This window comes from Ahaetulla prasina, chromosome 7 (assembly GCF_028640845.1).
Source record: "Ahaetulla prasina isolate Xishuangbanna chromosome 7, ASM2864084v1, whole genome shotgun sequence".
NCBI classification, from domain to species: Eukaryota; Metazoa; Chordata; class Lepidosauria; order Squamata; family Colubridae; genus Ahaetulla; species Ahaetulla prasina.
This window is the reverse complement of record NC_080545.1, coordinates 5,440,164-5,454,963: the sequence shown is the minus strand read 5'-3', so window position 1 is coordinate 5,454,963 and position 14,800 is coordinate 5,440,164.

Sequence of the window (14,800 nt, the reverse complement as noted above, 5' to 3'; positions counted from 1 at the left end):
TTCAAACTGCTAGGTTGGCAGAACCTGGGACAAGTAAATGGGAGCTCACCCCGTTATGCGGCGCTAGGGATTCAAACTGCTGAACTGCCGACCTTTCGATCGACAAGCCCAGCATCTTAGCCACTGAGCCACCACATCCCTTCGATGATATGCATACCTATGATCAACTAAGCCACGGCTTGTTGAATGGTGCCAATTTCACGTGACACAGAATCTATGTCAACCCAACCTGCTAGCTACAATATAGTGGTCTAATCTCTGATTATCTGTGTCTTGTTGAGTTTTTGGGCTAGCCTCATCCTTTGCACTATGTTACTGCTGGTTTAGGTCTCAGCAATCACGGTTTGCAAATCATAGATAATTACTTAGTACAATAAGCCAGTGGATTTAGAGATGCATTTCTTACAGCTCAAAACAAAAGAGGCCAGTGTACAGTAGTGGCCAAAATTGTGGAAACCTTTTGGGAAAAGTATATTTTTGAGGTTTGATGGCTAATAACAGCACTGTTTTGGGGGAGGAGTTTCAAGAGAATCCTATTCCACTGCTGGAATGGCCTGGGAATAGTCCAGACCTTCACCCAATTGAAAATCTAGGGAGCCGGCTAAAGAAACTTCTTAGTCAGAAGCGACCCAGCAATAAAACCCAGTTAATAGAAGTCATCCTTCAATCTTGGTTTCACATTGTAACAGCTGCAGAACTCAAAAACTTGGTTCACTCCATGGGAAGATGCTGCAAGGCCATCATTCATGCTAAAGGTTACCCAACTAAGGATTAACTGACATGGGGATCATTTTTGTATATCTCGTTCTTTCTATGTGTTTCATTTTTCTTCTTTACACTGTAACTGCTATTCTAATAGCAAATCCTTCATCAAAGTTATTGCGTTACATTCTTGATTAAATGATCTTTCCATTGATATACAATTTGCTGGCAATCCTTATGATTTATATTGATATATTGACCATCAATTGTGTTGTAAATGTTGTACCTTGATGAAGGTATCTTTTCTTTTATGTACACTGAGAGCATATGCACCAAGACAAATTCCTTGTGTGTCCAATCACACTTGGCCAATAAAAATTCTATTCTATTCTATTCTATTCTATTTTATGGTACTACTCCAAAAAAAAAAAGTGGTGTTCTTAGCTGGTTTTAGAACGGGGGTCTCCAACCTTGGTCCCTTTAAGACTTGTGGACTTCAACTCCCAGAGTTCCTCAGCCAGCTTTGCTGGCTGAGAGACTCTGGGAGTTAAAGTCCACAAGTCTTAAAGGGACCAAGGTTGGAGACCCCTGTTTTAGAAAATACACTTTTCCGAAAAGGCTTCCACAATTTTGGCCACTACTATATGTCAAGGTTTGGCAACTCTAGCAATTTTTAAGAACATGTGGACTTCAATTTCCATGCGTGACTAGTGGGGGAATTCTGGGAGTCGAAGTCCACACCTCTTAAAAATTGCCAAGGCTGGGAAACTCTGCTGTAGTTGAAACTTAGTCTCTTGACAAGTTGCGATTGGTAAGTTGCTGCAGAGTGAGGCCTAAGGTGAATTAACAAGTTACCAAAGTGGAAGATATTAGGTTCATAACACACTGAAACAGAGGATTAGTGCAGTTACTCAGCAGATGCTCAGCTCTAACAAAGGTAGGCTTATAACATGTTCATTCTTCAGTTATTGATTGTATCCCTGATAACATTTGATGGGAATTGCGAATATAATCAGAGCAACAATATTTTTGTAAGCCTCTTGAAATGTCCTCACAGTTTACAAGGACCTCTCCTTCTTCGGTGTAGCTGTTAGAACAAAAGATTAGTCAACATTTGAGTAAACTACTTACTGTGGCAATGGTTGGATTTGAATAACACATGCTAGGTTATGGCTTATTTAGATAAACTAATTTATTTATTTTTTTGTCAAGTACTTATTAGATAATATATATAAGTATAAGTATGAATTGAATACATAAAATGAATACAATTAAAGGGAACATTAGGACAGGGACGGAAGGCATGCTGGTGCTCTTATGCACGCCCCTTACAGACCTCTTAGGAATGGGGTGAGGTCAACAGTAGACAGTCTTTGGTTAAAGCTTTGGGGATTTTGGGAAGAGACCACAGAGTCTGGTAGGGCATTCCAGGCATTGACCACTCTGTTGCTGAAGTCATATTTTCTGCAATCGAGTTTGGAGCGGTTTACTTTAAGTATGTTTCTATTGTGGGCTCGTGTATTGTTGTGGTTGAAGCAGATGATTTTGTGAGCTATGTTCAGGTCAGACCGAAGGCGGCGTAGTTCTAAATTTTCTAAGCCCAAAATTTCAAGTCTGGTGGCATAAGGTATTTTGTCCCGAGAGGAGGAGAGGTAATTCTTCCGTTTATCCATACCCACTGCCCTAACTATCTATACAACCTCCTTCTGAGCAGTCATGTTTTTGCCAATTTTATTAAGCAAACTCAGCCATCCGCTAAAGAATTGTAGGATTTTCCAGGATTATTGAAGGCTAATTGCTGGTAATAGCTTTATAATAGTATTATGGCCATGCTTCTTTCTATTTGAGGGGAGAGAGGGAAGGCATGGTAAATTTACCTTCTTAGTAACTATTAACTAAGTGTTTCAGGGGGCTCCCACTATTCTAGAATGTGTTTGTGTGATATCCTAAACCACAATGTGGCTAAAACCACATTAAAACCTGGCAGGTTGCATGAACTTAAACTCCTGTTGTCCATCGGTCTTGTGAATCTTCAAAAAGGGAGTTAATTGAATAAGCCGTGTTTACACCACCCTAATATTTTAGCCATTGTAGGGAAAATGGGTACAAAAGATATACAAAAATTATCACCCTAGAAAAAATGAAATATACAAAATTGATCCCCATGTCGGTTAATCCTTAGTTGGGTCACCTTTAGCATGAATTACGGCCTTACAACATCTTCCCGTGGAGTGAACCAAGTCTTTGAGTTCTGCAGCTGTTATCATGTGAAACCAAGATTGAAGGATGGCTTCTATTAACTGGGTTTTATTGCTGGGTCGCTTCTGACTAACCAGTTTCTTTAGTCGGAAAATCCATAGATTTTCAATTGGGTGAAGGTCTGGACTATTCCCAGGCCATTCCAGCAGTGGAATAGGATGATCTTGAAACTCCTCCCAAAAAAGTGCTGTTATTAGCCATCAAACCTCAAAAATACATTTTTCCCAAAAAGGTTTCCACAATTTTGGCCACTACTGTGTTTCCCTGTTGCCCCATAAACCTTTGGACAAAATGTGTGCTGATATGATGCATCCAATAAGCGTATTTTTAGAGGAATCTACCTGCCTCCGAGTTTTGCTTTCAATGGGTGCATTGCTTTGAACGCTGTGATTTAGATTGCCTTACTCAACTGTGGATAGTGTGTGGTATAAATTTGTTGTGAGTTGTCACCTTTGAGAGGAAATATTTCACGGGGAGGTGGTGGGGGGAGAGGCTGGCTGTTCTCCAAGGTTCTGGACTAGGGTGGGGATGTGGTTTCCTTGTTAGACATGTTTCTGTTTATATAGTGCATTGTTTGGCTGGATGCTGATTTTGTTTATTTGCGTTGCATTCTATATTTTTTATAACATTTTTAAAAAACAAAACAAAACAATGTTACTTCCTTTCTATTGTGAGCTTCTGGGAGCCATGCATTGTTCAGCTCCATTTCCAAATGCAACCGAAATAGAGCTAAAGGTAAAAGTAAAGGTTCCCCTCGCACACATGTGCTAGTCATTCCTGACTCTAGGGGGCGGTGCTCCTCTCCGTTTCAAAGCTGAAGAGCCAGCGCTGTCCGAAGACGTCTCCGTGGTCATGTGGCCGACATAATTCAACGCCAAAGGCTCACAGAACGCTGTTTTCTTCCCACCAAAGGTGGTCCCTATTTTTCTACTTGCATTTTTTATGGGCTTTCGAACTGCTAGGTTGGCAGAATCTGAGACAAGTAACCGGAGCTCACCCTGTTACGCGGTACTTGAACCGCTGAACTGCTGACCTTTCAATTGACAAGCTCAGCGTCTTAACCACCGCGTCCCTTGAAATGCAGCTATATTCTCATTATAGGCCGAGAACAATAGAATAGAATAACAGAGTTGGAAGGGACCTTGGAGGTCTTCTAGTCCAACCCCCTGCTTAGGCAGGAAACTCTACACCACTTCAGACAAATGGTCATCCAATCTCTTCTTAAAAACTTCCAGTGTTTGGAGCATTTACAACTTCTGGAGGCGAGTAATAGTAAAGATAGGCTGAGTTTGCCTCACAATGGGCTTTTTTTTTTTTTTAAAGTGGGACGTTCAAATATATATTCACCAGCCTGAAGATGATGAGTGAGACCTCAGCGAAACGTCGCCTTACACGGGAAAAGACCCAAATATGCCAAGACCTACATACCTATACCCGTGAAAACCTACAAACACACACACACACACATATATATATCTATATGTAGGTCTTTGGTTATTCGGGTTTTCTCCCGCGTAAAATTGGAAGTGTCTTGGTGACGTTTCGACGAAGTCCCATTCGTCATCTTCAGGCTGGGTGTTTATAGCTTCATGCTTCTAGGAGAACTGTGTGATCGCAGCTGTTTCTTCCATATATATATATATATATATATATATATATATATATATATATATATATATATATATATATATATATATATATGTAGGTCTTTGGTTGTTCGGGTTTTCTCCGTGTAAAATTGGAAGTGTCTTGGTGACGTTTCAAGTCCCATTCGTCATCTTCAGGCTTCAACCGTGCTTCTGGGAGCAATGTGTGATCGCAGCTGTTTCTTCCTTTTAACTGCTAGTGGGGTTTGAACTGATTGGGTGGGAGCTTGGCTGTGCTCTGATTGGATGGGGTTTTTGTGCTCTGATTGGCTGGGGTGTGTCCTGTGTTGGTGGGGGCTTGGTTGTGCTCAGTCTAGTCTGTGCTGCAGGGGATTTGAGCTGGTGAGCTGCATAGCTGTTGTTTGGCTTGTGGTGGTGCTACATCTTCATAGTGGGTGTCAGTCTGCTGCAAGTATGGATTGGAGGGGTTTGAAATGGCTAATGTTGCAGCTGCGGTCTGGCTTCTGGTCCTTGGTCATGCTTCCTGATCAGTGTGGGTTTGGGTCTGCTTTCTGGGTGGATGTGCGGTGGTGACATCCTGTGTGGACCTTGTGAGTGTGGGTCTGGTGTCATTCCTCGTGTTAGGGACTCGTTTGTCAATAAGGGCGGGTTTCCAAATGGCTGGTAGGCGGGAGGTATCATCTCGTTTGTTCATGCTGTGTGGGCGTTTTTCTATCTCAATGGCTTCTCTGATTATTCTGGGAATAATCAGAATTGCTCCCAGAAGCACGAAGCTGAAGCCTGAAGATGACGAATGAGACTTCGTCGAAACGTCGCCAAGACACTTCCAATTTTATGCGGGAGAAAGCCTGAATAACCAAAGACCTATATACAAACACCCGCGAAAACCTCAGAAAACAAATATATATATATATGAAGAAAATGCACGTGTGACTGGAAACTATGACAAAACAACTCATAGATTTGACACCTGAGACATTCTTGTTGAGCATGCTTTCAGGAAAAGGTAACATATATTTAATTTTAATTAAGGTAATTAATAAAGGTAACACATATTTAATTTTACACATTTTACATATTCTAATTAATTAATAAAGGTAACACATATTTAATTTTACACATTTTACATATTCTAATTAATTAATAAAGGTAACATATTTAATTTTACACATTTTACATATTCTAACAGCAGGCAGATTGTGTAATGTATACTGCATATGGGAAAAATGTAGAAACCGAAACAGATGATAATAATAATAACATATTCTGGAATGTGCAGAAATGGATAGGTTAACTAAAAATCAAAAGAAAAAGAAGATTTGGAATATTTTATAACATGGGAACTATTCTACAATTGTTTGGTGGACAGATACAGAAGTTAGACAGGGGATTTATGTGAAATATAGACTACATGAGAAAGAAAAATTGATGAGTAAATATTTTGACGGTTATATAACTGATACCGTAATGGAAGATAGTATACTTTTCAATAACGATTGGTATTATCACATACATGTTGATATGTATATGATTATAATGAAGATTATAATGATGTTTATACTTTAATACTTTGGAAGAACTTTATAGCTCCTGCTGTCTTAAGAAAGTTCAAAACATTCTTAAAGATCGATCTCATCCTGGGTACCCCCCCCTTTTTTTTTTTTACTATTACCATCTGGCAGACGGTACAGGACAATAAAAACAAGGACAAATAGGCTGAAAAACAGCTTCTATCCCAGAGCAGTAACTATATTGAATTCTACTGCACAATGAAATATTAATGCAATATCAGAGGTTTTTAATTCAATTGTATAGAATGTGAAGGATGCGTGTTTTTGTTTTATTTTTATAGTTATAATATACACTGAAGATGGCACTTAAATTTGTTGTACCATGTGCAACAACCACAAACTAAACTAAACACCTAGAAAACACACTGTTCAATATGGAAATAGAATTTGTAATATAAAACCATAGAAAAAAAATATTAAAACATGGAAATTAGGTTCGAGTCCTGTCTTAGATACAGAAACCAGCTCAGTAATTCTGGGCCAAATGTCTAGGGACATTTTTTTCAAGTTTTATTGATTGTTTTTTTCTTCCACACACCCCCATGTATTTTATGAACAGAGTATTGAAGTTACGATACAACATTCTTTGACAAGAGTCATTGAGACCACTTGGAGGTCAATGTTTGTCCTCAGGGTTGACTCAATGACTCTCTTAAAGGATGCAAACGGCCAGCTGTCTGCAAGGCATATAAATCCTTCCATTCCCTACCATCCAGTCAGAGTTGATGAAGCTTCTTGGATGAGATGCGAAACGTCTTCAAGGAAAAACCAGGAGGTCCAGTTGCCCCTTGAAAAAAGCACCTTTGGGACAACCATGACCTGGACAATTGAGAAATTCCATAGACAAGTATACACTTACTTGGAAACCACTTCTGGACTTTGTGCTTGAGGTGGGGAGAAAAAAATTGATTTTGTGTTTTACCGATTAGATAGGTTTGCTGTGATAGAGATGGCTAGTTTAGGATCCCACTTCAAAGTTGCATTCTGGTCGACATTTGGATTATCTTTTCCAAGCACTAAATGTGTCTGTTTGTCTTTCTTTTCAAGTAGCTCCTGAATGATTTTAATGCAGGATGTTCTTTCAGTAATTGAAGACTGGATTTGCTCATTTCAACATTCCGCTGAGCACGGGGGCCCCATTCTCCGCCAAATACACTAAGAGAAGGAATCGACTTCTACAGGGAGTCCTCGACTTACAACAGATTCATTTAGTGACGGTTCAAAGTTACAACGGCACTGTCGAGCACAGCTCCAGCTCGACACATGACGCTTACAGGGATCCGGATCATGGGAGAAGCCCCTAATCAAAGATCCAAAGGGATGAATTATTGAGGACTTGTTTGAAGGGTGCAGGGATCTGCGTTTGGGTAGCATGGGGAGGGGAACAACACACTGGCAGCTGGGAATAGAGGGAGATGAGGGCTGGGCATCAAGAAGAGCTGCTTTAGTTCCAGGATTTAGCAGATGATGTGGCAGCTGAGGCTGTCAGACGAGGAGGGAGAGAGCGGCTGGGCATCCAATCAACTTATTTATTTATTTATTTATTTTATTAGATTTTTATACCGCCCTTCTCCCGAAGGACTCAGGGTGGTGTACAGCCAAAATAGTAAAACCCCCACAATATACACATTAAAACAAAACTTAAAACCAAGCATATAACTTACATGGACAAAATTTAAAACAATTTAAAACCCTAAGATACATAAAAAACCCAATTTAAAAATTTAATAAAACTTTTAAGCCAGTCCCGCTTGAATAAATAAATGCGTTTTCAGCTCACGGTGAAAGGTCCGAAGATCAGGCAATTGGCGTAAACCAGGGGGAAGTTCGTTCCAGAGAGTAGGAGCTCCAACAGAGAAGGCCCTACCCCTGGGGGCCGCCAGCCGACATTGTTTGGCGAACGGCACCCTGAGAAGACCCTCTCTGTGTGAGCATACGGGTCGGTGGGAGGCATACGGTAACAGCAGGCAGTCCTGTAAGTACCCGGGCCCTAAGCCATGGAGCGCTTTAAAGGTGGTAACCAGAATCTTAAAGTGCACCCTGCGCAGGATTGGTGTTACATGGGAGCAACGGGTGGCTCCCACTATTACCCGCGCAGCTGCATTCTAAACTAGTTGAAGCCTCCGGGTGCACTTCAAGGGCAGCCCCATGTAGAGAGCATTGCAATAATCCAAACGAGAAGTGACAAGAGCTTGAGTGACCGTGCATGAGGCATCCTGGTCAAGGAAGGGGCGCAACTGGCGGACCAAGCATACTTGGTAAAAGGCCCTCCTGGAGACGGCCGCCAAATGATCATCAAATGACAGCCGCCCATCCAGGAGGACACCCAAGTTGCGCACCCTTTCCATTGGGGCTAATAACTCGCCCCCAATAGTCAGCTCCGGTTGTAGCTGACTGTACCGGGGTGCCGGCATCCACAGCCACTCAGTCTTGGAGGGATTGAGCTTGAGTCTGTTTCTCCCCATCCAGACCCGTACGGCTTCCAGACACCGGGACAGCACTTCGACAGCTTCGTTGGGGTGGCCCGGGGTGGAGAAGTACAGCTGCGTGTCATCAGCGTACAGATGGTAACTCACCCCGAAGCCACTGATGACCTCATGAGCCATTGGGCGGGGCATGAGCAGCACAGGATGTTTAAAAGAGGCTGAGAGGCAGAAACTCTCAGCGCTAGAGAGATCTCGACTATTACTGAGACCCGGTTTGTAGCAGACCCAATAAACAAAGTCACAGGTGGAAAAGAAACCAAGTTGGCTCGTTTCTTCTCACGGTGTCTGACACAACTGTGGCTGAGCTAGCGGAGAGGCACTGAAAAAAAAGGGACTTGAGACTGTTTTTCCACACTTATGACCATTGTAGCATTCCCGATGCTACCAAATTCAGACGCTTGGCACATATAGAGGTAGTCCTCAACCTACGACCGCAATTGAATCCAACACGTATGCTGCTGAGTGAGACATTAATTGAGTGAGTTTTGCCCCGTTTTAGGACTTTTCTGGCCACCGCTGTTAAGTGAATCCCTGCAACTGGTTAAATGGGTAAGAGGGTTCTTAAGCGAATCTGGTTTCCCCATGGACTTTGCTGGGTCAGAAGGTCGCAAAAAGGGATCAACTTCCCCCCCTCCCTCCTGGAATACTGGAACCGTCATAAATATGAGTCCGTTGTCAAGAATCGGAATGTAAGTCACATGACCATGGAAATGCTGCCACAGTCATAAGTGTGAAAAATGGTCCTAAGTCACTTTTTTTTCAGTGTAACTTTGAACAGTCCCTAAGTAAATTGTTGTAACTTGAGGACTACCTGTACTCATATTTATGACCATTGAAGGCTCCCGGGGTCACATGATCCCCTTTTCAAACCTTCTGGCAAGCAAAGTGACTCTTCAAAGTCTCAAATGGGACTTACGACCATTTTTCACACTTATGACCGTTGCAGCATCCCCATGGTAAGGTGATCAAAATTCAGACACTTGGCCACTGGAATGGACTTATGACTGTCTCAATGTCCTGGGTTCCTACGATCCTCCTTTTGCGACCTTCTGACAAGCAAAGTCAAGGAGGAAGCCGAATTCACTTAACAACCGTGTGACTAACTCAACCACGGCAGCGACTCACTTAAGAATCATGGCAAGAGAGGTTGTAAAATGAGGCAAAACTCGTTTGACGACTGTCTCGCTCAGGTACAGGAATCTTTGGGCTCAACTGCTGTTGGAAGTCGAGGACTTTCTCTTTATCTGTAGTGTTGCAGTGCAAGCCTAGGTTGTTAAGGGGTGATTTGTGACATGGCATGCAAATTTTAACCCTTGGTGGAGACCAGGGGTGTCAAACTCGCGGCCCGTGGGCCAGATGTGTCACGGGGTGGCCCCGCCCCTATCTGGTTTAGCAAAGGGGGGGAATTTCCGATTCGTCACGTGACACCGTCGCGACGCCACAAGTTTGACACCCCGGCTGTATTATTATTATTATTATTATTATTATTATTATTATTATTATTATTATTATTATTATTATTATTATTATTATTATTATTATTATTAAAATTTTTATACCGCCCTTCTCCCGAAGGACTCAGGGCGGTTTACAGCCATAATAAAACAACAGCAATATACACCTAAAACCATAATTAAAAAACTTATTATACAAATGGCCGAATTAAAACATTAAAAATAAAACCCCGAATTATAAAATATTAAACATTAAAACTAATTAAAATCCTATGCCAGTCCGGCGCGAACAAACAAATAGGTCTTCAGCTCGCGGCGGAAAGTCCGAAGGTCCGGCAGTTGCCGAAGTCCAGGGGGAAGTTCGTTCCAAAGGGTGGGAGCCCCCACAGAGAAGGCCCTCCCCCTGGGGGCCGCCAGCCGACATTGCTTGGCGGACGGCACCCTAAGGAGTCCCTCTCTGTGCGAGCGTACAGGTCGGTGGGAGGTATTCGGTAACAGCAGGCGGTCCCGTAAGTACCCTGGCCCTAAGCCATGGAGCGCTTTAAAGGTAGTCACCAACACCTTGAAGTGCACCCGAAAGACCACAGGTAGCCAGTGCAGCTTGCGCAGGAGAGGTGTTACATGGGAGCAACTGTACATGGGTAGAACCAGCCAGTGCCTTAAATTATCAGGCGGTGATGATTTATCTAGAACAGAAGGCTTGGCGGATCAACTGAGGCATCTGAGTCTGAATACCACACCCATTGGATGTTTGTCGCAACCTTCCGTGGTCAGAGGATTAGGTTTTTCTCGCTAAGGTGTAAACTCTGTGTTGTGTAAGTTGCATCGTGTAGATTCCACACACTGTGATCACAAAACATGCTTGGACAGAAGCCAAGTAATTGCTGAGCCACAGAGAGAGGGAGAGAGAGAGAATGGTGCCAAGATAAGTACTATAGAATAACAAGAGTTGGAAAGGACCTTGGAGGCCTTCTAGTCCAACCCCCTGCTCAGGCATTTCAGACAAATGGCTGTCCAGTGAGACCAATGAGACCTTAAAAACCTCCAGGGATGGAGTACCCACAACTTCTGGAAGCAAGCTGTTCCACTGCTTAATTGTTCTACGTGTCAGGAAATATCTCCTTATTTCTAGGTTGCGTCTCTCCTTGATTAGTTTCTATCCATTGCTTCTTGTCCTGCTTTGGAGAATAGCTTGACTCCCTCTTCTTTGTGGCAGCCCCTGAGATATTGGAACACAGCTATCATGTCTCCCCTAGTCCTTCTTTTCATTAAACTAGACATACCCAGTTCCTGCAGCCGTTCTTCATATGTTGTTAGCCTCCAGTCCCCTAATCATCTTGGTTGCTCTTCTCTGCACTCTTTCTAGAGTCTCCACATCTTATTTACATTGTGGAGACCATAACTGAATGCAATATTCCAAGTGCTTAGCGAATTGTGCTTAGGTTTACATACCCATCGAGATATTTGACTTATTGAGAAGACCACAACGGACTGGTGCTTGGTTTCGAGTCAAAACCAAACTCCAAAATGACAATTTTTAAATTCCATCCACAGCAAGGTGATAGATGCAGAAATGCTCTTAAATAGTTCCTTTCCGAAGAAAGACCTCCCCCTCCCCCCACCCCCGAGTCAAACTAACACAACTAAATGTTCATATGGTTCTACCTTTGCATGTCACAACTGAGATTTAACAGATAAACAGATCAACAGAGTTGGAAGGGACCTTTTAGGTCATCTAGTCCAACCCCCCATCCAAGCAGGAGACCCTACACCTTTTCTGACAGATGTCAGTCCAGTCTCTTCTTGAAAGCTTCCAGGGATGAAGCTCCCACAGTTTCCAAAGGCAACTTCTGTTCCACGGGTTGATTGTTCTCACTGTCAGAAAGTTTCTCCGTATTTCCAGGTTGAATCACTCCTTGACCAGTTTCCATCCATTGTTCCTTGTGTGGCCTTCGGGTGCTTTGGGAAATAGCTTGACCCCCTTCCTCTCTGTGGCAGCCCCTCAAATATTGGAAGACTGCTATCATGTCTCCCTTGGTCCTTCTCTTCACTAGACTAGCTATGTGCAGTTCCTGCAACTGTTCATGGTGTGTTTCACCCTCCGGTCCCTTAATCATCTTGGTTGCTCTTCTCTGCATCCTTTCTAGAGTCTCAACATCTTTTTTTATAGTGTGGTGACCAAAACTGGATGCAGTACTCTAGGTATGGTCTTACTAAGGCTTTATAGAGTGATATTAGTACCTCCCTTGATCTTGAATTGTATCCCTCTGTTAATGCAATTTAGGATTGCATGGCTTTTTTGGCTGCCGCAGCACACTCTTAACTCATATTGAATTGGTTGTCGGCTAAGCCAAGATCCCTCTCACAGTTCCTGCTATTAAGACTGGCTTCACCCAGTCTATATGTGTACTTTTAGTTTCCCTGCCTAAATGTAAGACTTTACTTTTCTCTACATTGAATTTCAATTTACTCCTCTGGAACCAGGACAAAAATAGTAAATAACACTTTTGAAAACCCAATGCCCTTATTAATGCACTTCTTTTTGGGAACTGATATCAGATGGCTTCATATGATTGCAAAACAAATTTGTCCATTATGTAACACATGGCTGATGCCTTAACCATGTTATTATGGGTTCTACAAGGAAGCATAATGAAAGTTGGCGTTACTGAGCAGACCACAGAGAGCAAAATAAAATAAAATAAATAAATCCTGGCACAGAGCAAGAACAAAGTGTGAATGTAAGTTCTCTCCAAGTTCAAAAACAGCCTAGACATCTTCCGAAGATATATATATTTAAACTGGAATCTTGGTACTAGAATGTGCTGATAGAAATGAAAGCTGAACTCACTGATACGCATTGTAATTTCAGTAAATTTGTGTTATCCCTGTTTATGGTCTGCCTCGAGGTGCATGCGTACACACGCCAGTGGTGAAATTCAGCCGGATCTATCCGGATCGCGTGATCCGGTAGCGCCACTGTGGGGGGGCTCCGCCCAGCCACCCGGACGTCATCACGTCCCATTGTTGACCCTCTGCGCATGCACAGAAGGCTCTGCGCATTGTGTAGAGGAGGCGCGCGCGAGCACATTTGCGAACCGGTAGCAAAGATCAGTGAATTTCACCCCTGACACATACACCTATGAAATAAGATTTCTTTTCAGCCGAGACTAATTTTCTGATACCTTCCCAAGGCTGCTCAACTGGTATAGTCAATTCCTATATAATTTTCGGATTTATAAAAACAATCGGAGAGCCTTGAACTGGAAGTCAGGCTGTTGCGACTGAAGACTTTCTGCCCCAGAGGCGAAATCGATAATCTCAGTCTGTGTTTTGGATAAGGTTACCAAATATGTGTGGGCAAGGCTTTTGTGCAATTCTGATCTCCTTTGTTTTAATACCAACCTTGTTGGAGGAAGGCTGCTCGTATTCTTCTTTCACATCCAGAGGGGGGCGGGGAGAAATGATATTTCAATGGTTTACAATTCTTCCATTTTGCTAGTCTTGCTGGGCTAAACTGGATGTTGAAGCTGTTATCATTGGTGCTCTCGTACTAGAAAAAGAGTCGGAGGACAAACTGGTGTAAGAATCCAAGTAAAACTCCAGGCGTTTCTGAAAATCTTACTGTGTATTGAATACGCTGCACGGTAAGGTCAAAGTAAAGCTAACTCTGGGATTCCCAAACAGCACTTCATAGAATTAAATAATAATTTTCCCAGCTAACCCCCAGCCAGTGGTGAAATGCAAACGGTTCGCACCGGTTCGGGTGAACTGATAGTGATAAAAACTACCAGTTCGGGCGAACTGGTAGTTAAAAAAAAAAAAAGCTACCAATTCCTCCCAACCTGTATTTCCGACGATCAGCTGTGCAGAGTGATTTTAAATCGCTAGAAAGCAGGAAATCCTGCTTTCTAGTGAATCTAAATCACTAAGCCTCCTTTTTCTGCATGCATGTTTGGCACGGATTGCGCATGCAGACATAGCTTGCGTTTGGTGTACACTGGCATAGGACCAGGTTACTTACGGGACCGCCTACTGCCGCCAATAGCCTCCCATCAACCTGTGCGCTCCCACAGGGAGGGTCTCCTCGGGGTGCCGTCAGCTAAAGAATGTCGGCTGGCGGCCCCCAGGGGAAGAGCCTTCTCTGTTGGGGCACCTACCCTATGGAACGAACTGCCTCTGGGGCTACGCCTTCTTCCCAACCTCCGGGCCTTTAAGCGTGAGCTCAAGACTTTTTTGTTTCAACGAGCAGGGTTGGCCTAAGAGTAATTTTTTATTGAGTGGTTTTATTTCTTGTTATTTTAATATTCGGCCTTATGGTTTCAGATTTTTAAATTTCAAATATTGTGTTTTAATTTTTGTATATGTCTTTTTAACTTGGCTGTAAACCGCCCTGAGTCTTCGGAGAAGGGCGGTATAGAAATGTAAATAATAAATAAATAAATAAATAAATACTGTGCATGTGCTTGGGCAGCGTGCATTTGGCACACACCGTGCATGTGCAGGCCACGAATTGGTGGCAAACTGGGGAAGATTTTAGCACTGCCCACAACCTCTCTCATAGGCCATGTAAACAAGTTCACTTGCTCCCGTAACAACAAAAGATGTTGCTACGGGAACCGTCGGCTTCAACTCCACACCTTGAAATGTTGAAAGGTTCACACAGGTTGAAATGAAGAGGCCCATAGCTGCCAAAGTTTCAGCCAGTCAAAAGAGCGTCT